Source organism: Phalacrocorax aristotelis, chromosome 25, assembly GCF_949628215.1.
Source record: "Phalacrocorax aristotelis chromosome 25, bGulAri2.1, whole genome shotgun sequence".
Taxonomy (NCBI): domain Eukaryota; kingdom Metazoa; phylum Chordata; class Aves; order Suliformes; family Phalacrocoracidae; genus Phalacrocorax; species Phalacrocorax aristotelis.
In genome coordinates, this window is record NC_134300.1 from 77,998 (window position 1) to 103,465 (window position 25,468).

Below are 25,468 nucleotides of genomic sequence, written 5' to 3' on the forward strand. Positions count from 1 at the left end.
ATTTCTCTGTTGCTTATCAACTGACGTGACCCTTATCCTCATCTCCAAGTCTTCCAAGCAGACTTTCATTCACAGGCAGCGCAGCCTTGGCATGGGTCAAGCCCCTCTTTTGGTCAAGGCTGATTTGGGGGAGAGAATGTCTTTTCAGGCACCGAGCAGCTCTTGATCTTTCATGTCTCACTCGTTTTTTTTTTACCTAAACGCTTTAAAGAGTCTTATCACCAAAACCCCATCGTCAACCTACTTCAGCCTTTCAACGTATGCCCTCATTGCAGGAGCTGGTTCTGAGAAATAACGTCTAAAACCTCTTTCATTGAAACACACCCATTTCCTGCTGTCACTGACTACTACTGACAGAACAAACTGCCTTACAGAGGCAGCTCTCTCACATCGTAACTGCCTGACAGACCCCAAAGAAGCGACCTTTCCGCAGTTCCTCAGCCCACAGGCACAATTAGGCAAACAACCCCAGCCCGCTGGGGAGAAGGCGGCCCACTGAATCCATGTCTGACTCAGTGGTTACTTCACAAGGGGATTCCTAAACAGGCCAAGATTACACTGCACAGTTCCGTCCCTGAAAAAGGGCTCTTTAAATTAACAGACTTCCTCCTCAAGCAAAGCCTGGAGAGCCCTGCACCTCCAGGCGTGACCCAGTGCAAAGGGCGACTTACTCCCGCTGCAGAGTCTTCACATCCCACAGTGACAGGGAGCCGTCGGAAAAACCCACGGCGAGCTGGTTGCTTCTGCTGATGTAGCGCAGGGTCGATATTGCTGTTCCTGAAGGGCTTTGCAGTTGAAAGCAGAGATGTCTCCCTTCCCCGGTCACCATTTCTCTTCTTAGTGGAACTCCAGCAGCAATTCTAGCGGCAACTGTTAGACCTGCACGCACAAAACCACACGCTAAATGAAGGTGTTATGCCACTTAGGTTGCATCTGAAACACGGACGTGACAACATGTATAATCTAATCCTACCGTCCCCGGCAAAATACCCATTTGTGAAACACTTGCTTTGCTCTTTCCATTTTGCATGTGCTCAGAGAACATAAGAGCTCTCGCACTGCACAGGTATTCTCTCTCCTATTTCAAAACCAGGTAAAAGCGCAACCTTCATAGGCAAATTCTTCCTGGACCCTGCACATCAGGAGTTTGGGCCTCATGATGAAGTTACCTGAAGTGGCATTAACTCCTGAGGCCACTCTTGTAAGCGCCAGAACAGTGAATGCAATCCGAATACGCAGATTAGAGGTTTCTTTCATCCAAACGCAGCGATTTTGATAAGGCATATTTACTTCAAAAAACAAGCCTAAACTTTGCCCCAAGCCAATGAACAGAAGCAGAAGAACGTTCCCAAGACAGAGGGCACGTCCGACACACCTTCCTATCCGGCAGCTGCACCGACTCGGAGGCTCAAATTCCTACCCCTCACTGGCGAGAGTCACAGTGACACAGGGACCCTGGTGGGAGGGGGCGTCTGTGACATTAGGAGGAGTACGAGGCCGCTCCCATTTTAATCCATTCAGGACCAGACGGTGTCAAACCGCCAGCTGTAATCAGCAGTCAGAAACGTCTGCGCACCAGTAGCTTCCAAGTGGGATGCGTGTTGTTGATTCAAAAGACACAAGTTTTCTTCCTTTTCAATTCAAGTTTAGAAACTGCCGCTTACCCGATGGCTCATTTTCCCTCTGGCTGCAGGATGGATCACCCAAACAGAGCTCCACCACAAGTAGATGACCAACATCTTTTGCCACCGCTGCCGCTCCAGCGAGCCACCACAGAGCCTGGGGTAGGTGCTGAGGGCTCACGCTGCCACCTCCGGGACTAGTTCTGGGCTCTATAGCAGTTACCTACAGGAAACCTACAAGTTAGTATTTAACCTGTTTGACAAGCGAAAGAGAAATCACTCAAATGTGAAGCCAGAATTAGCCCATCACAAACAAGAAAGTAAACACAGGATTGTAAGACTTAAAAACACAGCATTGTTTACCATTACATCAAGAAAAAAACAAACAAAAAAAAAACCAGAAAAAAAAGCCCTGTGCAGAAATCCATTACTGCCTTGCATTTACTGGATTTCCTACAGTTATTTCACTGAGTTCACTCCAACTGCAATGGCGCATTCTACCATTACAGCTTACCAATTTCCATTTCCTACTTAGAAACCATTAACTCAAAGAAAACATAGAAAATCACTCATATGCAAGAAACTTTACCACATTTAAGGGACCTAAGGACGAAAGACCAAACTCACTCTCGCCCTCCCACTGCTCCCAGCCCAGCAGCCCTGGGATACAGCCTACGCCTTCTTTGCCAAACAGCTGTCGCGGCAAATCACGGCTCTAAGTGAGACGCGGCAGCGGCCAAGTTGCGTGGGAGACACCCCAGTGCCCTGGGAAGGGAGTATTTGGACAAAGTGGGGAAGGGACAGAATAGCTTAGTAACATTTACACCAGTCCTCGGGCAGAATCAAAAGGGCAACCAGGGAAAGCAGAAGAGTTTTAAACGCACACCAGCACCTCCGTGCATGTGAACACAGACTTAAAAAGCCGGCCTAAACAACGGCAAAAAGCCCAGCAGCTTGGTCGACAAAAGCCAACTCCGGCTGAGGAGAAGCGCACGCTGCTCTGTAACACGCGGAGCCGCCTGCCAGCAGCTTTAGTACAAGGCCCTCATGAAGACAGACCTTTCAGCACCTGCAGCCCCTCCCGGGACAGCCCTGACTGCTCCAGCAGAGACACCAGCACGTGAAGGCTCCTGCACTAAGGCTCCACAACAGCAGAGCACAGGCTGCCCTTTGGCCTCCTTGCAAAATGCACCACAGCGACAACAGGGAGCTTTACATCAACAGCAACGTCTCACACCACAGGAACACAGAGGAGTGAGCATCGCAAGGTATCCTTTTCTTTACACATTGTTTTTTCCCCCCCAGAGGTGGGCAAAAATAACCCAACCCCTGAGCACCAAGGTTTCCTCCTCTCCCATATCGAGCACTTGCTGTGCCTGCCTTGCCAGGCAACCTGCTACAGAATTTACCTCTCCTCTTGGCTACATGGATTCTAACCTTACAAGTGCCCCCAGGAATCGAGACAACGTTATAACATTTCAGATTTCCTGCGAATCTAATTCAATTTCCCATCTTCTCTGCTACTCTAAGCACTGCCAAAAGCGTTTTGATTATGCGAATTCTTGCTGCTCCAAGTCTTGAGGACTCTTAGGAGGAAAGCGGAAACACTGCACATATCGTGCTGCAGAATTAGCCATAGTTCCAGTGTTGCTGTTAACTTCTTTTTCTTTTAAGATCTCTTGTTGTGGTGGTACAACTGGCTCCAAATCAATCTGTTCCACTTTTGCACACAGGCTCCCAGTTTCAACACTTCCATTTTCCCTGTAGAGGCTCCTGAAGCTGCCTATTTTCCCACGGCGCTCGGCACTGGCTTTGCATATTCTCCTAGGCTGCTGCCAACTCCTTCTGGGAATGAACGCAGAAAGCCTGTCTCAGCTCCCTCACTCTGAATGCTGCCCTTCTGCCTCGTGCAAACCAGGAAGAGTGGGGAAAATACCATTCCATAGCTCTGAAACATGCAACCGTTATAAACCAATTTAATATCACTAATGTTTTCAATTCAGAGCTGCTTTTACAAGAAGCCGATTCAAATAATACTCCAGTATCAGTTTCCGTTTCCTGCTGCGCGTCCCCTGCGTATCCAGAGGGCAACTGGAGATCTGGAGATGCTCCCACAAAAAAATAGCCAACCAAAGCCAAAACTAAATGCCCCTGCCAATTCCTGCTAAGCTTGTGAGTTTGTTTTTTTAATCTCACTCGTTTACTCTCTGCATGACCACACACCTACTCTTACACTAAAAGGCAGTCGGACAGTCACTCTAAATACCCTGGATTAAGGCACCAATGGCTCCACACCTTGCACCAGAGTCACTCTCTGTCAGTGTTAACCTGTACAACTTAGTTGCCCACAGAAGATACACCCACAAGGAAAATAGTCCTGAAATTAAGGCGCCCATTAAAGCCTTAAAACAGTTGTGACAAAAACTGCAGAGAGTGATGTTCAGACCAGATCCGCATCTCACTTTTTAAAAGAATCAGGGTGAAAATCAGAGAAACATTCCGGCAGATTAAAACCCCGACCAGGTAATGTATAAATGTGGAAGGAGGAGTTACCAAAGAAACTCAAAACATAGGGGCGGTGGCCACGTGCCAGATTTATCTACCTGGTTTTGCTGACCCTGACTCCCACTCTCAGCTGGGAAGTTCACAGCCCCGCGAGCAATACCTGTGCCCTGTCCATGCTGGTCTCACTCCTCTCACAACAGCAACAAGTGGGGAGCGAAATGAAAGCAACAGACCAAGCATGCTTGTACTCCAGAGCACTCACCAGGGCACAAGAGCCAAAATTCAGAGAAGCCTAGGCTTTATTCCAAAGTTCATAACCTTTATGACACAACAGCCAACTTTCCCCACCAAGGCTTCTTCATATTCACCCCTTCAACAGTGAACCGCTTTTCGGTGCTGTAGAAAAACTCCCTCAGACAACGGAGAGTTACGACTACATTTGATTGCAAATCACTTCTGTAGACACAGATTCAAGATGTGACACGATCCTTCTCTACCTTTCCTTTTCCCATTCCCAGCACAAACATCATGTACTCATGGATGATACGCTCATGTCAGCGCACAGCTTGCCTTTCCATCTCAAACGCTGAGATTTATCAGGATGAGGGGCAAACTCACACAGCGGAGCACCAACCCAGCTCAGCTCGTTAGAAATCACCACCACACAAACGCTCACTGCCAGCAATCACCCCGTAGCACTACAGACAAACAAAACCCCGCCGGGATCCCAGCGAGTCAAACCAAATCACGCGCTGGAAAGCCGAGTAATACCTAAGTATTGATTTGTTGCAGATTCTAAGGTGGTAAAAATAGAGTGAATCTCGATGTTCCATTAACTTAAGGTGACTCTTGCCTACACTCAGATAAGGAGCCGAGGGGAGAGGCCATCATTTGAGTTTACGGGTTAGACAAGACGGGGACAATTAGTAACATCACACCAGAGTATCCCACCTGCACGAGCACCGTATGCAATAAGCAGAGATTCAAGGGCTTCAGGCTGAAAGTCAACCTTCCAGAGAACTCAGTGAAGGTTGTGTTTCCCATCCTAAGCCAACAGAAAAATGTGTTTTGCTCTAAAGTCACCTGCTTGCTGGTCCCACACTCGTGGGAATGTGCCTAAGTCATTTACAGCACAGCCACAGAAGTCTCAGATACTGCAAACAAAGGGCTACGATCGCTCCTGGCAGCGCGCACTGGGAACCTGTTTCCCTCCCAGCACAGGAGGTCACAGCTCGCTCTGAAGCCCGGGCTCGGGGAGCAACACAAGGGCATTCAAGGGCAGCGCTGACAAAGAAATACAAGTTACACAGACGGGCCAGCTGTGGAGAAAGGTTATGCTCTGAAGGTCGGGCAGTGGAACTGACTGCACTTCCAGTCCCAGGCACGGGAACTCTTTGAGAGCATGTTCCAGTACCTTCTGCCAGCATGAAAAGCACGAGCGCGTGACACACAGGACGCGGCCGTCAGGGTCCCGCACTAGGCGCAGGGCAACGTTTTGATGGAAGTGCTTCATGATCACTCATAGAATATGTTCTACTAGTAGCAAGGTAGTTTTAAGAAAAAGAGTGAGCAAGTCTCTTGCAGCAGGGCAGCTAAGAGCAGTCAGGAAACCTCCTCACCTGCCGTGAGCCGCCCCGAGTCACCCTGCCTTTGCCGCTGCCTCCCGCGACAGGCCAAGAGCACAGACCTTTGTGTGGCCAAGCTGGAAGTCACGCTTTAAGGATTTAAACTAACTGGGGAGACGGGAGTTTAAAAGCAAACCACTCACCGCCCCAAACTCCCCACCAAGCCAGAAATCCTTCGTCCCTGGTGGAAAGCTCACACCCTGACACAGAGCAGTCCTGTCTACAGCGCACATCAGATGTGCTTCTCCGACCAGTGCCACTGGCAAGAACCATCAGGTAAGGAACCCTCCGACATCTGGACCCTTCAGGTGACTTTAAAGCTAGTCATGCTGCCGTTATTAACAGCATACAAAAGCATGTGAAACTGCCAGCGCATCAGGCGCGCCCAGGTTCCCCGAGTGAGCCAACGGGCATTTGAAACATTTTTTTTCTATGCATTTGCTTGGCAATATGGAACCAGGGAGGTAAAACCTATAATAAATGATGAGCAATATATATACTGATCTGGTTATCAGGATGTTGTACTTGCATCGTTCCGCTAAGTTAAACCAAGGTTGACTGGGAAATCAAAGCAGTGGGAAAAGAGAGAGAGTCCAGTTAAAGGCGTGAAGCCTCTCCTTTAAGAGACATGTCCAACACTAACTGCGTTTCTGCTCTCTTTGAAAACACCGACTACAACTACATTCCTATTTCTGTCACCAGTCAGATTAGTGTAAATCGCCACAGGCTTACTCCATGCTCAGGAGTAAACCAGAATCCAGCCTCCCAGCTGGATCCTACCCCACAGCGGGCTGGGCACAAGCTGCCAAAATGACCATTCTCCTTCACCCTGGGAACTTAGGACTCCCATGGTTATTCTCCAACACGACTACTCTTGCATGCAGGAGCTGCAGTCCCTCTCTAACGCGGCCAAGCTAGCAAAAGCTCCTCAAGTCACTCCTGAAAGTGTGCTCTGTTGCATGCTGCTTGGCGTACCTGGACAGACGGGCGCAGGCGCCGAGTGTCTCAGGGCAGAGCGCACACGCAGCCGTCCCGACAGAGGCAGAGCCCAGGGAAGACAACGCTCCCAGCGCTCCCACAGCGCTGGCCCCTCGCAGCACCACTTCCAGAGTCACGGAGTCACAAGGGAGAGAAAGGCCTTCCGGAATCCCTGGAGGCAGCTGGTCCAGCCCCTGCGCACGCAGGGTCACCCAGAGCAGGCTGCCCAGGGCCAGGGCCCGGCGCCTGCTGAGCCCCCAGTGCTCAAACACACTCCTTGCAAACAGCCGCCCGACGAGGGCAGCTGCAGAAACGTTGGCAGCACACGCGACAGGCCCACGCTTTCGGGGACTCGCTCCGACCAACTGAAGTATTCTCTCCCCCACCCCAGTAAAACACCACCACACCAGCAGAGGCTTGTCACCATTCTTTCTCCAAAACTCTCTCTCTCCAAATCTCTTGCTGAAACAAGCTTTCATTTATTATTATTGGTTTGATTCCCTCACTCACACAAATTTTCTGACACAAAAGAGACAGCCCTTTATGGAGTGGATGGGATTTACAAACACAAACACCTCTGTGTTCGGTTTTCAGAGAGAGCCCCTTACTTTTTCAGGGAACTCAACTTTTGGAGGCAAGGACCTACTGTTCGGGGATGCCTGAAAAACGCCAACAGCACAAAAGCAAAGGACAGAATTTAAAAGCTTAGATCCACAACAGGTTACTTGTTCTGAAAAATCAGGCTTTGAATCTGTGCCATCAGGAGGCTTCCCATCTGCTCACAGCCATGTGGATCCTTCTACCCATGCAGCAGCCTGAAATCACAGGGATGATCTCAGTGGCAGTGGTTAGCTACCTGGGGACAACAGATGCTTCTGACACTCCCTGGGTACTGATCCAGCCTCGGACAGCCTGGAGCTGTTCTGTCCCGCTGGCCTCATCACGGACAATATGGCCAAGCAAACGACAGCACGTGCTTTGCTGACACCGCGCTCCTTTGCAACGTAGGAATCCCAATAAGCGCCTCTGATGAAGCACATATTTGAGATGGACACAGCTTACAGAGAAGCTGCCCCCAAAACAAACTAGCAATTTGTGATAACCAGGATGGAGGGAAGACATTCATCGCCTACAACAGGGAAATACTTTTCAGGAACCTCCAGCTTTTACATGCAATTTTGCCACTGATTTGTCACATAGAGCAGAAAAAGTCACTCGCTCAACCTCCCTGAGCCACAGCTCACCCACTCACAAGAGACTTCAAAGGCCCACGTAGCACTGCCTCTAGTTGAGTGTTAGGGGGCGTTTGGGCTTTAATCTGACCAGCACCGTGTCTCAGGCTCTCTCAGTCTCACCGTCACGCTTTAACATTGGCCGTGGACACGCAACCAAGCTTCAGCTGGTTGGTTCTGTCGGTCTAATCACTGCCAGCAGTCACCAGGGCGGCAGAGGCCTGCCCAGTACGGATGAACCCCGCAAAGCACCAGCTGTACTGAGCGTGTGGAGGGGCAAAATTTAAAGAACAAAAGGAAAATACCAGTCCCGGCCGCGCTGTATTTCTGCACGCACCTGTACCTCTGGCTGTAAAGTTTCCCAGGACCTGGTCGGAATGCCTCGCCTTGCAGCTGTACAGCCCCGAGCCATCGTATGACACACTGATGATCTTCAACAGCTTCTGCCCAGTACGAGCTCTGCTGGGAGGTGCAATCCCGATACCGTCTTTAAACCAGTAAACAGGCACAGAAGAGCCGTGGCTGTCACAGGAAAGTTCAATGGTGTCTGCGCTCCCAAACACCAGCTCTCCCAGAAAGGCGCTCTCGTTCCTCAAGTATTCTGCAACGGGAGAAAGAAATGGAAATGAGTAAATAAGAGCAGGCATCAGAGGATGAAAGGGCATTTCAAAAATCAACAGATCTTCTATTTGCCCTGCTGACGCTTCCACGTGCCCAGAGCTCCTCCTTGCCCGGGGGAAGCCTTGCCTGCAGCCAGGCAAGCCGGGCACACGACAGTCAGGGCTCTGGCTGACCTGCAAGGGCGGCTTCGAACCTGTAGCGACCAAACCACGGCCCCCCCTCCAGGTGCGTCACAACAACCAGCACACACCTCTGGGGGGGGGTCACCGCAACACCCAGTGGTGCACGGGGGGCTGATCTGGCAGCGAGGAGCGTGTGCTGAAAAGTGCATGGTTCAGCCTCTGGATCTTCGTTTCTTGATTTCTGTGAGTCTGTCCACAACCCCTGTGGGACCCAGCACGGACAGGATACAAGGAGCAGGAATGGGGATAAACCCGATTGCTCAGGTGGCTCTGGGGGGCCCAAAGGCAGCCTCCGTGGGCTGAAGGAAACAAGGGGGAAGGCCGCACAGCACGCGCAGGTTGGAACAGCTAGAATAAATGAACCCACCGCTAGCTCCCTGCTGGAGTTACTCTCGGGGCAGCAGCACCAAAGACTGAGCACGAAAGCTGAAATCCCTCTTTCTTCACTCTACCTACCAGCTGCGGCAGTTTGTTCCACCAGTGACGACAGGGAACCCTGCCACGGGCTGGAGAATTTTGTTTCTCCATAGGCTAATGACGCAAAGAAACGTTCAGGCTCACGAGTCTCCCCAGGGAGGAATGTGGGGCGTGTTGGAGGTGTCGTTCTTGGGCCTGACGGTCTTCAGGCTCATTTGAGTGACACAAGCTCACTTCTGACACTGAATGGTTTATTCATCCTTTACCCCAGTTTAATAGAGAAGAATTAGCCCTCGACACCTGCCCTCAGCCCAGCCGGGTCAGCGGCCATAAGCCTGCTTATGCCCCTAAGGCAGAACCATTTCTGGGTTGGTGCAAGATGGATCACGGAGGATCCCGTTCCAGCACAAAGGCACTGGGGTGCCGTGACTGCATCATTATCAAGCAAGAAGTAATTCAAACCAGAGCGGTCGGAACCTAATCCTGTGATCCAAACCTAGGAGGCCCGAGCGATCCCTGACAGGAATCAGACACCGAGAGGTGACCCTCACTTTGCAGCTGAAGCAGAGCCACAGATTACAATTTGACTATGAAACCAACGCAGTTACAGCAGCTCTGAATTCCTCAGCATGTGGCGTTGGCTTCAAGCTGCTCTTCGGCCATTGAGCGAAGGAGCTGGAGCAGGCTAGGACAGAAAAATGGATTGCTTCTCTCTTCGCCTCATGCAAATTTTTATTCTGGTGCAAATGTAAGCAGTAAAAATACAAAAATGTTTCCATCAACAGCCTTGCAGGGTAGCCATAAAGAATCCTGGGGGCCTGAAAACGTCGCATTTCATGGGAGGTATCGCCTTGCAGAAGGAGTCACATTTTAACTACTAAGTTTACTGAAGGCTTTACTCAGCTCAATCTCACAGGGTTTTCTGCTTTTGATATTACAGAAACCTCCTGGTCCTTCAAGCCAAGGGGCAGATGCTTTAGGGGTAAGCGCACCACAAGTACCACGTTCACCACAGGACTAAGCGCCCTTCTTCACACATCCAGGGATCTAAATCATACCCACGGCACTTGGCAGCCCGAGCTGTGAGCATGTTGGAAAGGGGCACCTGGACACTCAGCTCGGCTGCAGAGAAAGAACACCTTTTTTTCTTTTTTTAACAAGCTCACCAGGTAAACAGCCAAAAGAGGGGCTAGCAGTAAACTGATAAGCTCTGCAGGAGGGTAAGGAAAAGAAGTCAGCGCATAACAAAGAATTTGATGGCATTTTGGCATCATAGGTGCCTTCAGACCTGGTTTTAACCCAGCGTTTGTGCAGGGGGTGCTGTCGGATTTACAGTTCAGCTTCCTGAGCATAGAGTTGGATATCAAATGTCACTTCTATGTGGAGAGGGGATGAAGGCAGAGAGGGGCCTGGGCCATGCCAACACCCCCAGGGCCTGCGAGGCCCCCCCAGTCTCTTCCCAGGACAGCTGCTCTCGGTGGCTGAGCCCCCGGCGGGGTCTGGGCAGGTGGAGGTGCTCTGGGAGCATGACAGTGACAGGCCTGGACACTGAGAGCGCCGCTGACCGTGCTGTATTTCAGCCGCTTGCTTGGAAAAGGGCAGCCGCTCACCCTCCCTGAGCTGCCGGCAGGGCTTTGGTTTTCATCCCTGACACCTCTGGATATTAAGGGCGTCAGCAAATAGAAAGCTCCGGGAAGGGAATGGTTATAAAGGGGAAAAGGAGAACAAACACATTGGCAGTGACAGTATCCCTGCATGAAGGGCAGTGCACGCTCCGCGCTTGAGGGGGAAGGAAAACTTTGGGGCTAAGATGTGGCTTATGGCACAGCAGTCCTCAAAGAAATGCACTTGTGTTGCGCAGGCTTCACTACGCTACGTAAACAGATATTTGTATAGTAAGAAAGCGGCTGAGACACAGTCCAGGGATGTAGCTTCTGCTGCACAGCACTACATCCGGGGCTCTCTTACGGTGGCCACCGCGGTGACAACGTGGCATCAGCAAGTCTGCGCTTAATCGGATCTGTGCTCCCCAGCCCCACGGCAGTGTGCCGCACCAGAGGTTAATAATGGGGAAACCTCAAAACCTCCCGCCCAAGGGAAAGCTGCAAACCTTGAAGTCCTTCAGGCAGGAGTGTCTCAATAGCCCTTTGATTTCCTGCTGTAAAGGGCTTCCCAGTGTTATAAGCTTTTAGTTTTCCTCCAAATGAAAAGCAGTTCAAAACCGTAAAGGGCTGAGCTGACTTGATCCCACATGCAGACCTTCACACCTCCCAGCAACCTTAAAACTCCCCGGGTCCAGATCTCCCCCTGCCGGAATTACCTCTTACCTACTTGGCCCTTAATCTTGGCGGTCCTGGCCGGTTTTCTCAGCCCGCTACACAAAACCACATTTTGTCATCCTTTTCTGACAGCAGCACATTGTCTGTTGTTTCGGTCACATTAATGATTGCCGAGGGACTAAAACACAGATCGACAGATACGCTGACTCGTACACTCCATGTCCCCAGAATATAACAATATCCCTGGTTGATTAAGTTCATCACTTTGGTTACAGCACGACTATTAGCGATACTTGATGGCGTGACTTGGTTTCCTATCCCTTTGCTCCTTAAGCTCAGGGGTTAAGCTAGCCTGAGAGTGCTGAAGGAAAGCATCAGCCTTTAGGCAACATTGAGAGTAGCTTTTCAGAATGAAGCTACAGTATTTAGCGGCAAAGAACAAGTCAATAAAATTATTGAAAGATTTCTGAGCCGTTAGGTGACTGCCAGCCTTCTTTTTAAGCTAGCTCCAAATGTCACGCTCATTGAGCTGATCTTACACTTTGTGAGTTAACTGATGGATGTACCAGGTCAGCTCTTCGTTATCGCTAACGAAAAAACATTTTGTCAAATACTCGATCAGCAGGGGGTGAATTTGATCTGGTGCTTGTATAAAAGACTCACCGCACGTGCATGGCATAACCTGAAGACAGCATGTTGATCCAAGTCTTGTGGCACATACCAAAGTATTTAGGTTTTTAAATAACCAGGAAATCTGGAAATACAAGTGCAAATTATGAGAAGCAGACGGGTTTGTTTCCTTCTGAGGAATAACGGCACGGGCGTTGTCCTCTGGAATAAAGAGAACTACTTCACGGGATAAGAAATGTGTTTGTGCAGATGTGAACAAAAATCAATCAACAACCCACTGCTGGGGGTGCGTGTGTATTTCCCCCCAACAGAGACATGGAAGGCTAGCAATTTAGTACAGCGTGACAATGAAGTATTTTGAGCTGTAATAAAGAAAACCCATTAACCTCAAAAATTTAAGTTTTTTTTAGAGCCAGTAGCCAAGGAACAGCCAAATGTAGTTACTTGGTGAAATACTTTGTGCAAAATGGGTGTTTGGAATATTGACACGGCAAGAAAATGTGAAAATATGCTTTAGTAAAAAGTAGGATATTAAAGCACAGGGGAAAGTGTGTTGAGTGAACAAAGCACATTTCTGTCACAGTCAGTAAACACCATTAAAATTAAACGGCAGGGGAAAGCAAATGGACTATTTTTATCAAATATGAAATTAACCAATATACCTAATATATGGTATATACACACAAATACAATAATGTTAAAAATCCGGAATGCGGCAGAGTTAAAGGACGATGAACGTTTCTGTGCGCTCACCTACGTTTGTTCATGCCCTTCACGTAGATGCTACTTAGTGAACAAGACAAAGGAGGAGGAGTTGTGATTTCCAGATACGTAAAGCTAAAATACAACTTCCAGCCCCGGTTCCAGAGGACTTGCCGCTGACGTCCTTACACCTAAACCAAGTAAATTTAAGTCCTTGCATGAGCTAAACAGTGCCAGACTAAGAGAAATTATTTGGTTTGTAAGCATCTGTGCTTGCAAGCATCTCAAGCAGATTTATTCCACCTGAGTGTGATCCATTCGTGGAACCACAGCCAGAGGAAATGCAATAGCTGACTGACTGTGGCTTTGGACTGACCTGAAGGTCAGAAATATTTCCCTTCAAAAGTTCTCTCACCAATAGGGCCCAAGCAGGAGTTTTACAATACTCAGCTTTTTACTGTCTCTCTAGTATGACTGACGCTTGCTGGACAGGTCCAGTGTTGCTTGACATTGGGAGAGACCCTGTTCTTACTTGGCTTGAATAGAAATGATCAGATATTGAAAGAAACAAGGGGATGATGAATGTACTTGGAACAAACCTAGTAGAGTGTTTCTTATTCAAAGCTGTGATTTGAAATAGCTTTTGCAGCAAGAGCGAAGAGCCTCACGTCAGGTTTGGACCCTAACAGCGAGGGTTTGGGACCACTAAATGAGGCTTTGTGCGTTAAAAGATGGCTTTGGGCTCTAAAACTCGGTGTGGAAAGAGAAAATGACGGTCTGAGCATTAAGAGACCGCATTCGATGCCAACAGTAAAGGTTTGGGATATAAAAATGAGGCTTGGATAATAAAAATGAGGTTTTAGTACCTAAATGTGAGGGCTTGGGGCTTTAAAGGAGGCACTGAGCATTAAAAAAGGGCTTTGGGCCCCTCTTGGCTGTTAAAAATGAGCCTTTGAGGATTAATCAAGGGGTTTGGACTGAAACGCACGGTTTAGAATGAAAAAATGACGGTTTGAGCATTAATAGAGTGGATTTGATGCTAAATGGGAGGCTTTGGGACCTAAAAAGGAGGCCACTGAGTATTAAGAGGGGTTTGGTCCCTGAAAGTGAGGCTTTGGGACCTAAAAAAGAGGTTTGGACCCTAAAAGTGAGGGTTTGGGATCTAAAAATGAGACTTTGCAGGTGAAAAAAGGCTTTGGACACTAAAAATGAGGCTTTGGCACTTCAAAGTGAGCTTTTGGATGCTACAAGTGAGGCTTTGGGACTTTAAAGGAGGCACTGAGCGTTAAAAGAGGGGTTTGGATGCTTGGAGTGTGGCTTTGGGTGGTAAAAATGAGTATCTGAGCTTTAAAACTGGGGTTTGAACCCTAAAAGTGAGGGCTTGGGACCTAAGAATGAGGGTTTGACCCTAAAAAAGACAGGTTTGGACCTGAAAAGCGAGGGTTTGGGACCTAAAAATGAGGCTTTATTCCTTACTAGAGGGGTTTGGACTCTGAAAGTGAGGGTTTGGGATATGAAAAGGAGGCTTTTAGCCTTAAAACAGAGATTTGGAACACCAAAAATGAGGCTTTGGGACTTAAAATAAGGCTTTGAGCCTTAAAAGAGGGGTTTGGACCCTGAAAGTGAGGGTTTGGGACCTAAAACTGAGGCTTTGAACCTAAAAGACAGGTTTGGACTGTGATAGTGGGAGTTTGGGATATAAAACTGAGGCTTTGAGGGTGAAAAGAGAGCTTTGGATCTAAAAAATGAGGTTTTGGCACCTAAAAGTGAGGCTTTGGATGCTACAAGTGAGGCTTTGGACTTTAAAAGTAGGCATTGGGCATTAAAAGAGGGGTTTGGACCCTGAAAGTGAGGCTTCGAGTGGTAAAAATGAGGCTTTGAACCCAAAAGACAGGTTTGGACCGTGAATGTGAGGGTTTGGGATTTAAAAATGAAGCTTTGAGCCTTAAAACAGGGGTTTGGAACAAAAAAAAATGAGGCTTTGGGACCTAAAATAAGGCTTTGGGCCTTAAAAGAGGCGTTTCAACCCTCAAAGTGAGGGTTTGGGACCTAAAAATGAGGGTTGGCAGTTGAAAATAGGGCTTTGGACATTACAAATGAGGTTTTCATACCTAAAAGTGAGGTTTTAATGCTTAACAGAGCAGTTTGGACCCTGAAAGTGGCGGTTTAGAAAAGACAACTGAGGCTCTGAGCCTTAAAAGACGTGTTTGGCAGCAAAACGTGAGGCTTTGCAAGATATAAAAGAGGCTTTGAGAGTAAAAATGACAGGTTTGCACCCTGAAAGTGAGGGTCTGGGACCTTAAGAGGAGGCTTTGAGCCTTCAAAGAGGGGTTTGGAACTCAAAAAATGAGGGGCGGCAGGACCCCATAAGCAGAGGCTGCAAGGTTTAAAACGGGTTTAGACACTGAAAGTGAGGCTTTGGGTGGTAAAAATGAGGCTTTGAGCATAAAAAGAGGGGTTTGGACCCTGAACGTGAGGGTTTGGGATCTAAAAATGAGGCTTTGCCGGTGGAAATAGGGCATAAAAATAGGACATAAAAAATGAGGTCTTGGCTCCTAAAAGCGAGCTCAGGTTTGGGTGCTAAAAGTGAAACTTTCGCACCTAGAAATGAGGCTTTGAGTGTTAAAAGGGGGGTTTGAAACCTGAATGTGAGGGTCTGGCACATAAAAATGAGGCTTTGAGCCTTAAACAAGGGGGTTTCACTCTCAAACGTACTGTTTGGAAGGAAAAAATCATGATTTGAGCATTAATAGAGAGGATTCCATGCTAGAAGGGAGGGTTTTATGTTCCAAGCCCATCTTTCAACACTCAAAGCCTCATTTTTCAGTCCCAAACCCTCACTTTCAAGGTCGAAACCCCTCATTTACGGCACAAAGCCTCCTTTTTTAACAGCTAAACCCTGTCTTGTGGGTCCAAACCCCACTTTTAAGGCACAAAGTCTCATTTAGGAGTCCCAAACCCTCACTTTTAGAGCTCCAAACCTATCTTTTCCACACAAAGCCTCATTTTTATATGCCAAACCTTCACTTTTAGGGTCCAAATCCCTCCTTTTTAGGCACACACCCTCATTTTTAACAGCCTAAGCCTCCCTTTTATTGTCCAAACCCCTCTTTTAATGCTCAAAGCCTTATAGCCAGGACCGCAATATTCACTTTTAGGGGCCAAACCCCTGTTTTAAAGCTCAAAGCCTCATTTTTAACACCCAAAGCCACACTCCCAGCGTCCAAACCCCTCTTTTAATGCTCAGTGCCTCCTTTTATGTCCCAAATCCTCATTTTTAGAATTGAATCATGTCTTGTAAAGCTCAAGCCTTCATTTGTTCGTTCCAAACTGTGGGTTTTAGGGTCTAACCCCTTGTTTAATGCTCAAAGCTTCATTTTTATCACCCAAACCCTCACTGCAAGGGTCCAAATCCCTCTTTTAAAGCTCAGTGCTACCTTTTGAGGTCCCAAGTACTCACTTTTAGCATTCAAACCCAATCATTTACTGCTCAAACCATCATTTTTTGCTCCGAACTGAGAGTTTTGGGGTTCAAACCCATCTTTTAAGGCTCAAAGCCTCATTTAGAAGTCCCAAACCTTCACTTTTAGGGTCCAAACCCCTCCTTTTCATGGACTAAATCTCATTTTTACATTCCAAATCCTCCCTTTTATTGGTCAAACCCCTCTTCTAAGGCTCAAAGCCTCATTTTTAGGTCCCAAACCCTCACTTTTCACAGCAAAGCCTCAGAGTTAGGACCATAAACCTCACTTTTAGGCTCCAAACCCCTGTTTTAAAGGTCAAACCCTCACTTTTAGCATCAAATCGACTATATTATTGCTCAAACCATAAATTTTTTGTTGCAAACCATGAGTTTTAGAGCCCAAACCCCTCTTTTAAATCCAAAAGACTCATTTAGATGTCCCAAACCCTCACTGTTAGGGTCCAGACCTGTCTTTTTTACTGCCAAAACCTCATTTATATCTTGCAAAGCCTCACATTTAAGGTCTAAATCATCGTTTTGGGCTCAAAGCATCCTTTTTTGGTCCCAAACCAACCCTCACTTTTAGGACCCAAACCCCTCCTTTTTAGGGACAAACCCTCATTTTTAAGTTCAAAAGCCTCCATTTTATTGTCCAAACCCCTCTTTTAAAGCTCAAAGCCTCATTTGTAACAGCCAAACCCTCCCTTGCAGGGTTCAAATTCCTCTTTTAAAAGTCAAAGCCTCACTTTTAACACCCAAAGCCGCACTTCCAGCATCCAAACCCCACTTGTAACGCTCAGTCCCTCCTCTTTAGCTCCCAAACCCTCACTTTTAGCAGCGACTCCGGTCCTTTCATGCTCTAACCATCAGTTTTTCTTTCAAAACCGTGCCTTTTAGAATCCAAACCCCTCGTTTAAGGCTAAAAGCCTCATCTATAGGCCCCAACCCTCACTTTCAGGGTCCATACCCCACTTTGAAAGCTAAAAGCCTCCGTTTTAAATTCCAAACCTTCACTTCTAGGGTCTGTGGTGATTTGGCCGGCAGCTCAGCCCCACACAGTCGCTCGCCCCCTCCCCCACCGGTAGATGGCGGAGGGAATCAGAAGGGTAACGCTCGTGCGTTGGGATAAGAGCAGTTTCATAAATGAAATTAAAAGAAACAACAACAGAAATGCAATGGAAAGGAGAACAACGAGAGGCGCAAAGCCCCGCGGGGTGGGGGGAAAGGGGTGGGAAGGGGGGGGGGGGCGGGAGAGGGGGAACGAACCGCCGGAACAAACCGCACGCGCCGCAGCCGCTCACCCACCGCCGACCCGCCGCCGCGCCGCTCCCGAGCCGCAACTGCCCCCCACCCCACCTCACCCCCCCCCTTAATATCCTGGTCGTGGTGTCACGTGGTATGGAGTGAACATGCCACTGGCCAGTCGGGGTCAGCCGCCCCCACCGCGGCCCCGCCCCTCCCAGCACACCCCCACCCCCACCCCCCCGCGGCAGAGCGCGGGAAGCCGGAAAGGCAGCCGCCCCCCACAGTGAGGAGAATTAACCCCTTCTCAGCCAAAACCAGCACAGCCACCTCCCCTTATTCCACACCGCTCACGCCATGCCCAGGTCCCATACCTGGGCTGCTGCACGCCGAGTCAGGCATCGTTCCGTCACTGCTGCACTTTGCTTGTGTCGCAGTTTATCTTCCACGGCTTGGGAGGCTCGTACTCTGATATCGTTGATACAACACAGAGGTGACACACAATATTATACAGCAGTTCACATTTGCCATTCAGTTCATTGCCTGTTTTCGCCCAAAATCAAACCCCCTTGAGGCACGCATCGGACTTCTCCGTCCTCCCGCATCACCCACCAAGTGCACCCAGGTCCTCGAGCAAAAGCAATCCCACGAACGGCTTTGCCTTTGCCTGAGGCAGGGAGGACCCAGACTGTGTTGCCCAGCGTACTTTTTGCGTGCGCTACAGGGCCTCCATCCCCTCCCACAGGATGTAGGATTTCTGACTGGGCAGGGCCAGCTCACCTGGCAGATCCCCTCCTGTTGACTAACCACGTGGCTTTTGCCAAATGTGCACCCCAGGGCCTGCATGTCCCACCCCCCATTGCTCTCAGTGTAGTTTTTAACAGTCCATTGTACCGCTCCATTTTCCCAGAGGCTGGTGCGTGACAGGGGGTGTGATACACCCACTCATTGCCGTGCTCTTTGGCCCAGCTGTCTATGAGGTTGTTTCGGAAATGAGTCTGTTGTCTGACCACTCTCTGGGGTGCCATGTCGTCACAGGACTTGTTTTTCCAGACCCAGGATGGTGTCTGGGCAGTGGCGTGGGGGATGGGATATGTTTCCAGCCAGCCAGTCGTTGTTTCTACCATTGTAAGCACATGGCGCTTACAATGAACAGGGCATACTGCTTCTCATCTTCTGGCAGTTTGTTATACAGTGGGGCCTCTTCAGCACATGGCACCCCCTCCTCTGGTCATATTCCAAAGTCTTTGCCTTCTGGCCAGCCCATGGTCACTTCCAAGATTCCCGGGCCACTGGGGTTCCCTACTCGAGCCCGCTGGGTGATCAGTGCGAACCATTTACTCCATGTAGCATCACTTTGTGCTAATCCCACCTGGCACTGCTTGTGGTTCTCCCGAGTGCGGGGGGCTTTGAAGAGCTCTTGGCGCACAACGGGCACCCAGCCTCTGTTCGCACCATACCCGATCGTCGCTCATGGGCTCTTCCCTGAGCCGTCTGACCATACGCCGGCAGAGTGGCATTATAACCGTGCCAGGAGCTCTCCAGCACTCCCTGACCATGATCACCAGAGATCTTTCTCTAACAAACCATCAAGTGCCTCCTCTTCAGAGAGTAGAAAGCAAATGCACACACAAGCACTGCTCTCTGCCAGGAGAGCCCTCACTAGCAGTTTAGATTAGCAATCAAGACTAGCAAGCACACTTGACAGTAACACTCAGTTCCAGGAGGACAGAAACACAGATAAAACCTAGCCACTGCTTCACACCAGGAAAGTGATAAATGCCGGTCTTTTGCGTTACGCTGACATGAGTGTTAGTAACGGGAGATAAAGGAACTGACCGGCCTCCAGCTGCGCATTAGTGACAGCTGCTTCCAGCTGGTTCTTTGACTCAAGGCTTACCTGGCCCACGGAACTGCTGGATCCTGCGGAGACGAGCATGCCGTTCTCGTCCTTTAGGAAGCTCCTCTGAGACCAATAGGCTGGATCAGAAGCAAAGGCTTTCCTGTGCCCTGGATTCCTAGGGTCACACACGCTTGTGCTGTCGGTGTTCACAGAAGTCACACACCTCCTTCCTGCATCCTTCTCTCTGTCTGTATTCAAATTACAGCCATAGTATCAAACTACCAGCAATCAGGCTTTCACTAATAAATCATGGTCTAGTCTGGGTTTAAACCCAGTTCAAGAGCAAGGCACACCACACCGATGGCTGCTGTGGGATAAGCCTGCTCTTGAACCGCGCCGGGTGATGCACAGCCCAGGAGAGAGTGACCTGAACCAACAGGCACATCAGGAACCGCCACTTGCATTTTTCCCTCTGCCTCACGTATGGGTCACCCACACAGCACAGTGCATTAGGAAACGCTTTTTATCTGAGGAACAGCTGTCATTCAAAAGGAACCACAGAACATTTCCTCCAAGCGTCCAAAGGCACTCATTATCATGACTGCTTTGGTGAGAACAGCATTCCTGCGATGGAAACCTGCAAGTTTTGCACAGAAGACAAAAGTACCAACAACATAAGAAACAAATGCAATCTTACTACGAGAAATTCTATTATTTCATAGCATTTTCCAACTAGCCTAGACTAAGAGGTTACAAGCATTGCCTAACAACTCACAAGAGACTATAGTTGGTAACATGGGAAGGGATGAATTGCAGCAAATAAATGGAGTGCGCTGACAACCCTGAGAGTCATCTTCCATGAGAAGGGGTTCTGATGGGGGATTAAACTACTTAGTTATCTGCGGCCTTATTTGCACGCTGGACACGTCCTTGTAGGACGATCTGTCCAAGGTCTTGGTCTTTTCTCGTGACAAAAGGACAGCAGAGAAGGACAGTAACTGACCTTCATTGCCCTCAAGTCCAAATATACCAGAATTGAGGTTGATTTGGCCCTACCACCTGTAGGAAACTCATCTGACAGCTACTGGCCTCTTTCCTGCTCTTTATCGTTCTGCCTATTTTTAAGTAAAAGAGGCAGAAACAAAGCAGAAAGATGTCAGCAAGTGGGAAGAGATCACTATTTGATCACACAATCAAGTCTAGCAAGATGTGTACACCAACAGCTTGATGCTCATCGTTTTAGTTTCAGCTCTCTTAAAGTCTCTAAACACATTTACCATAATGTAAATATATATGTTTTGCATAACAAACATTATCATAACAGAAAAAAATCTCTCTCAACTGGGCTTCTGCTCATTTCCTACCCATAACTCTCTAACTTTGGCCAATACACAACTGCTGAAAGGTGCTCTTGGATCCACATTTCCTGCATTAGCTTGTTTTGTTACCGTTGAGAACGGCTTTGGTCTTGCGGCTGTAAAGCACGAGGGAAAAAACGATCAGCCTTGTGCAATCAAAGCGATGGTTAGTTGTGCGTTATGTTCCCCCCCAAAATTACCTCCTCTTGGTCCGGATAAAGGCAGATGGGAAGGCTTGGCTCTCCCTGCAGCCAGCTGCCTCGGACCTCTAGGAAGGGTCTTACCGTGTTGGCCTGAGAGAGAATTTCTGGCAACTGCTCTCTGTCTCCAGCGAGGAGCACGATCATTCTGATGAACAAAAAGCGTAAAGCAAGAAGTTTCACCCCGTATTTTTAGCCAAGCCGAAGGAAGACTGGAATAATAACAGAACCTACAACTTTAAGTTAAAACCATGCCGGCACTCTGCAGAACCTGATTCTGACACGCTTGCCAGCACCCACAAGTTTCACGTGGCTGACAAAACAGCAGCCTTGCCCTTGTTTTTCCTGAAACGCCACTGCCCCAGGGGACTGAATCTCCAGGGCAACGGCGGGTTACATTGGACAAAAGGAAGTGAGGATTAAAACGAGGAAGAGAAAGCTACCTACACACCCCTTCCCCCTGGATGGAAGCTTTCAAATGCAGGACCTAAACCTTCCAAAGCCACCTGGGTAAGTTTGCTTCCCTGGAGAACTATGGTTCCCCAAAACAGCACATGGATCACAGAACCACAACAGAAGATCCCATGACACAAAATTTAACCTGCCTATTTTGAGATACAGAAGTTAGGTAAGAATTTCTGTCCTAAAAGTGGTAAAATTAAAGCTGTGGAATTGCAGACCTCACGCTATAACTTGAGGAAATAATAAAAAGAACAACCCGTAATGTAAATGTTGCCTGTGGGTTGGCACCCAGAGTTGCGTGCAAGATACCAGAGATGACATACAACACACTCTTCATTCCACAGTGACCCAAACAACTTCCAATCATCCGAACCCTACATAACATACGTCGCTGAATATCTGAATGGTAGGAGTGGCTGACAGGAAAGATACTTATTTCATCCTCAGACACAAACAAACTGTTTGAAGTGGAGTCAACAAGAGCCTGGAACACGGAATTTCCAACTGCACGGGGTAGCTTTGGAGTAGTGACACATTTTGTTCAACTTTTAGGTTCAGCTGTAACGTAAGGTGCAGAGGCTTATTGCAAGTATTTCAAAGAAGGGTGTGATAAAGAAAGCAGGATTCTCACTGAGCGCTGTTAAACCGGTTCGTAACCCCTGAGAGAAACTGGCACACTTGGCAGGACTTTTACGCTTACCGTGAGATGAACGTTCATCGCCTGGTTCAGCTGTGCTGCTGCTGTACAGTTGGCACGCTGCAGGTGCTGGACTAAAAGAATTTCATGAGTCCATAAAAATTTCTCCAAACACTTCTACGAGAAATAACACATTTTAAAACATATATGATGATCCTGCCTCTTCTCTTGGCAAAGAAGGGATTCAGATTTTTTTCTTGCCCACACTTACTTGTTCAGAGTCTGTGAAAGGCAGCTTCAGGAAGTCTCCCACTAGTCCCATCTCCTGACAGATGTCATACATATCTTTTAATAGCTCTTCCTCCTTTAACTGAGCGGTGTCTTCCTGCAGCAGAGCCCAAGCCTCCGCCATGCACCTGTAGTTAATTTTTTGAGATGTAAAGGCATATTAATAGTATAACTAAAAAGATGCCCCACAATTACTGTGCTCAAAGTTTAAAGGAAACTTAGGGGATTGTGATTTCTAGTGTTTGTTCTCCACCTTTCACGGTATTTCAATGCCAAAATGGTGGCACATATTTCTTTACCTATTGGACAACAGCACAGTGAGGAAAAGTCGCTCTTCACAACTGCTTGAGAATGGTGGCTTCATCACCTGCATGTATCTGAGGGCTCGCCTATGCTCTCCTTGGCACATGAGGGACCCAAGAATTCTCACGTGTTGCCACGACACAGGTTTGATTGTAGCTGGGTGAAAGAGCAGGGCCACGGAATTCTGCAGAAGGGGGAGATCAGGTTTACTAAGATCACAGAATCCCAGGTTGGAAGGGACCTCAGCGATCATCTAGCCCAACCTTTCTGGGAAGAGCCCAGTCTAGACAAGATGGCCCAGCACCCTGTCCAGACGACTCTTGACGGTGTCCAATGTGGCCGAGTCAACCACCTCCCTGGGGAGATTATTCCAACGGTGACTGTCCTCAGTGTGAAAAATTTCCCTCTGGTGGCCAATCGGAATCTCCCCAAGAGCAACCTGTGGCCATCCCCCTTGTCCTCTCCATGCGACTCCAAGTAAAAAGGGAGTCACCACCTTCTTTGTAGCTACCCTTTAAGTGCTGGTACATGGGGATGAGATCCCCTCTGAGCCTCTTTTTCTCAAGGCTGAACAAACCCAGCTCTCCCAGCCCATCCTCGTACGGCAGCTTCCCAGTCCTCTGATCATCCTGGTGGCTCCTCTCTGGACCCCTTCCAGCCTGGCCACATCCTCTTTGTACAGAGGGGATCAGACTGGACACACAAGCACACAACAAAACTGTTCAAACGTTTCTTCAGTAAGGGTGAATGTCCTTGATACCGGACAGGTAAATATAAATTCTTTACTATTTGCAGAAAAAAAAAATCAGTTAGCCATACAGAAAAAAAAACAGAGTCTTTTAAAAGGAGTGATTCACACTTGGCTAGGGTAACCAAATCCCCATAGGCAAACATCACTTCTTATCAATACAAGTTATTCTCCCAGACAGGTTGTATTAAAATTGTGACAGGCAAAGAGCAACCTTCAGCATCAGAAGGAACATGAATTAGATTGAAGAGTCACTTTTGCGGTCTTCTGTCTCAAACCTTGCTGCTAGGATGGTCGTTTGACTATTTAAAGTACCCAAACCACTGCTTCTGAGAAAGCGCTCGACTGCTCTGCTGAGAACAACCTGAACAGATGGCTTTGGCAAGTCACACGTCAAGCATTAATGTTGACTTCTTCATTGTCTTAATCCATTTCCTGTCAACGTAATTAAAACCAAACTGCACATCATCACGTACTGCTGAAGGTGCTGCTGAAGCAGGATTACAAAAGAAGCTTCCCATGTTTTATCACCTGTTGTTAGCTAAGCACCAGGTTTTTAAAGTCATTTGCTAGATCATAGCCTTGTACCACAACGTATGCCTAACTAAACTGTCACATGCTTACTTCATAGTCCTTGTGGTCTAGAAGCCAAAATCCTTGAATAAGCTTAACAAGGCCCAAAGGGATGGCAAAGGCAGCTGCGAAGGAGTCGACGGAAGCTTCTGTTTTGTTCCGAAAGGAACGCATGATGTCTAGCAGCAAGTAAATTGTCTGATATCAAGTATCTAATTAAGGCTAATAAATTTGCAAGACCAACAATTTATCACAGGAAATAATCACATGAAATAATATTATTCCTATGATTAATATAATAGGAATAAATAAGAAAAGGAAATAAGAATATCATAGTGGTAGGACGCAGAAAATACTCATGTATTAGTCTTGCCGTTTTACGCTGTTGCAACCTGAAGGTAGCCAGGCCCTAACAACAAAATTGCATTCTGAATAAATAACCAGAAAGACAGACTCTCTGATTTCTCCAAGGCATTCAGAAAGGTTGCCTTTCGATATTTAAACAGTTCCGTTGGAAACTCAGGCTCCCTCTTTAGTCACTGGAGCCACCGGCTGGACATTCAAAACACGTGAACGGCCAATGCTTGATTATTAAAGCAAACAAGTTCTACAGCTGGTTTTTCCCTCCTTTCCAGCGTATATGAAACAACTGAAATTAGGGTGTCCTTACAGCACAGCTTAGCTCTCAATGATTAAAACTGGATTTGAACCAGTACCTGGATCACTCATCGGCAGTGTCGTTTTCTCTTTCTGACAGCTGTTTTGGGGGGTGTATTCTCATCAGAGAGCTCCGGGGTGCAACAGCTTTTAAAGCCCCTGCTCTCTAGGCTCCCCTCTCGGGTCAGGCAACAAACACCCAAAGCAACACAGTGCATTTCGGCAGCTTAAAAATTCAGCTTCTGCCCAGTGGCTTTTCTCTTCTCTCTCTTTATTATTCTGTGTGCCTGCACTTGTAACAGCACAAAAGCAAGCCCTCTTAGCTGTGCTGGAAAATGGATGATTTCAGCAAAATCAGGTCCTGGTAAACCACTGTCAGAAATCCTTTTGCTCTGAAGCAGCACATTCTAGTGCATCGCTCGAGGAAGCAGCCGTTTGCTACAGCTGTGGGTGCTTCAAAAATGAAAAACAGTTTACGTTTTGAGAAAACCTAAGGGAGCTTTCTACCTTTAACATTGCTTAGTAAACCTGTTTTCTCACATCAGAAAAGGCTTTGCAACAAAACATTTTAAAAATTCCTAAACAATCCACAGTACAAACAAATAATCAAAGCTTCCTTCTGTGCCTTCATTCTAAACTACATGTTTTCCCTTGCACTGTGTTTGAAGCATAAATTAGAAAATGCATCGAACGCGTAGGTGACAGACATTTCAGACCCCTGATGCGCGTATACTGGAAGTGTAACAGAAATAACTCCAAGGGATACAATTGCATGTTTGTGGCTTTCTTCAACGCCTTCTAGCAAATAGAGCTCCAGCAGTGCCTGGAATGAAAAGGGAAAAGGTTTTTAAAAACTCCTCTCTTTGAGAAATCATTGGCTTTGGGGGAGGGCTGGGCTGGG

General features: G+C 47.9%; 1 pseudogene; it reads right to left on the bottom strand.

Moving 5' to 3' along the window:
* Nucleotides 1-20,678: 20,678 nt before the first annotated feature.
* Nucleotides 20,679-25,468, bottom strand: part of LOC142048163 (protein ELYS-like) — a 29,311-nt pseudogene continuing 24,521 nt past the window's right edge.